We start from the raw sequence: 2,846 nt of genomic DNA, 5'->3' as shown, positions 1-2,846 counted from the left end.
AGCTTCATAATGAGATATCTTTATTTGTTCAGATAGAGCTGGAATCTTTGATTAAGACTTGGGAATGATTCAAGGACCTCTTGCGGAAGTGTCCACAACATGGGTTCCCCAAATGGATGGTCATTCACACATTTTATAATGGGTTGAACTCAAGCACCAAACAACTTCTTGATGCTACCACAAAAGGAACAATGGGAAACAAGACCCCTGAAGAAGCCCGACAATTAATTGAAGAGATGGGTTTGAATAGTTACCAATGGAATACAGAGAAAATAAGAAAGAGGCCGGCCTCCAATAGATTGATGCGGTTATGACACGTCCGAATATGCGTGTGTAAACCGCAAGTGCACGGGTGTCGAAGTAATAATTACCCCGGTGAGTGGGTAGTCGAATCCACAGGGAACAGGGCTACTAGTACTAACTTCTTCTCTGCTTTCTAACCTAATGATAAATGAAACGGTGTGGTGATCTAATGTGCGAAGAGATGAACACCGGAGACGAATATGCAAGGGTAAAATGGAAGGAGAATCTCAATCGATAAAAGTGGGGTATTCGGGCAATGCTCCCCCTAGGATTCGGTATTAGGTACCGGATAAGCAAAAGTGTTTCTATGATGAGTAAGTTAAGTCGTGGAAATCCAAACATAATCGGGTCTAGCTCTAGATCACCGATACTAGTCCCCTACGAGGTCCCGGTGGAGAAATCGCTCAATCTCAACACCTCACACCACATATGACCGCAAAAGCACTCTAGGGATTCCAAAGCGTGTATCCAATTCCTAAAGATTGATCCAACCCTAATTCCCGTGAAGGATCCTAACCCCCTACAAGGTCCCGGCGGAGAAATCGAGCAATCTCACGCCTCCCACCAAATATGGTTGCATAGAGCTTACGGAATGGAGATAGAATACACCAATCGGAGAGGAAAGGGGACACTTCACTATCTCATGACTCACCCTCTCAACCCTCTTCAATCTTGAGGTTCTAACCCTAATGGAGATCTCTCTCCCACCAAGGCAACAAATCATGCAAACCAAATAACCATAAGATCAATAAGGCAAGCAAGCATTAAACAAACAAGAATGAAAACTTAATCAAACTCGGATTAAATAGAAACACAAAAGCAAATCCACAAAAGATGAGAATCCTAGGGTTCACAAGCCCAAATACCCTCTAGGGTTTTAGCCCTCCATGGAGCAACATACAAAAACACACCATCAATGAATGAAAGTACATTAAAAACCATAGAAATAAACCCTCTTATATATGAACTGATGGCCTTGATGGAGAGCTTCGACGTCTTGAAGGACCCACTCCGAAGCTAGGTTTACCGATGGCTTCCTTGATGCTATGACGGAGGAGGAATCGATCAAAGTTGGTGACGAAGCGCCTCCAAAGCCGCAAAGACCTCCTCTCCAAACCCCTAGCCGTCTCACCCCTCAAGAGCCGCACAAAAGATGAGAAAGAATAGGGCAAAAGCGGCTGTTATAGGCCTCATGCAGCGTCGTCGTCACGTGCCCCCGCAGCGCCCGCGTGGATTTTTCCAGCGCCCGCGTGGGCTGCGAGGAATTTCACGCGGTCGCGCGGAATTTCAGCGGGGCGTGAGCGATGAATACGCTACGATGAGTCGTCTACGATGAATTACGCTACGGTGATTTCCACAAACGCGATGATAAACAATCTCCTCTTAAGGCCACACGATCGGGCACACGATCATATGGTAGGCTATACGGCCTTTTCCTTCATCAATGCGTCTTGAAAGGTCTTGAAATCTTTACAAAGAGGAGGAATGTGGAGACATGGCTGCCTTTGTGCCCTTCCATTAATAACTTGGCTTGCAAAACTATGGAAGTTGGCACACATCTCCTCATAAACGAACTCCTCTTGTGTCTTCCAACTTGATTTGTACAAGAACTCCCAATATTATGCCATGATAGCCTATCTTCGCTCCCTTTTGAAATCCTAATGCCTTCACAACCTATATGCATAAAAGAACACCCAATACACGAAATGAGACATAAACCGAATAAAATATGATGCTCAATGTATGTAAAACATGCATAAAAACATGTCTACTCAAGCACTTATCAGGTTACATCATTGGTGGCATAGGTTGAGTTATTAAGCAAGAAGTTAGACACTCTAACTTGTCCTAGAGTGGTGGCCATGATGAGTTGCACTGGATGTGGGAGAGGACATGCCCATCTGATTGCTCGATTGCTATTGGTGGTACATCTTCAGTAGATCAGGTTGACTTTATAGGGAATGCAATAAGAGGTAAAGGGAATCTATATACCAATACCTACAATCAAGGGTGGAGGAGCCACCCAAAGCTTTCTTGGAGTACCCAAGGGCAACAAAAGGCCATGGCACCACCAGGTTTCCAACAACAACAACAACAAGCCACGAACATGGAGAATCGAATTTCAGGTTTAGAGACCCGGATGACCGATTTAGATAAAGCTTTGATCAAATTTATCTAATCATCCGATACAAGGTTTCAATTGGTCAAAGCTACACTTCGCAACAATACTGGGTCATTGTACAACTTAGAGAATCAAGTAGGCAAATTGTGAAGTTGTTATTAGAGAGACCTCAAGGGATCTTGCCAAGTAACACAGAAACCAATCCGAGAGAACATGTGAAGGCGATCATTTTGACAAGTGGTCTTGAAGTTGAGGGTAGGCTTCCGAGTGAGAAGGTCAATGTTGAGTTGCCTGAGGTCGTGGAGGTTAGGGAAATAGTAAAAGAAAAGGGGGTGGCACCCTCACCTTACGAGCTAAGAATCCCTTATCCTTCGAGATTGAAGAGTGACCAAAATGATGAGCAATACAAGAAGTTCTTGTG

The 2,846-nt window shown here is 44.3% G+C and overlaps 1 non-coding gene across 1 annotated transcript; it reads right to left on the bottom strand.

Moving 5' to 3' along the window:
• Positions 1-106, bottom strand: LOC120271334. Its single transcript, XR_005539947.1, has one exon. It is a non-coding gene; the product is annotated as a small nucleolar RNA R71 (small nucleolar RNA).
• Between the last annotated feature and the right edge of the window lie 2,740 nt (positions 107-2,846).

The sequence above is a fragment of the Dioscorea cayenensis genome, chromosome 10, assembly GCF_009730915.1.
Source record: "Dioscorea cayenensis subsp. rotundata cultivar TDr96_F1 chromosome 10, TDr96_F1_v2_PseudoChromosome.rev07_lg8_w22 25.fasta, whole genome shotgun sequence".
Taxonomy (NCBI): domain Eukaryota; kingdom Viridiplantae; phylum Streptophyta; class Magnoliopsida; order Dioscoreales; family Dioscoreaceae; genus Dioscorea; species Dioscorea cayenensis.
Note: the sequence above shows the minus strand (reverse complement) of the source record. Positions and strands in the feature narration are given on the sequence as shown.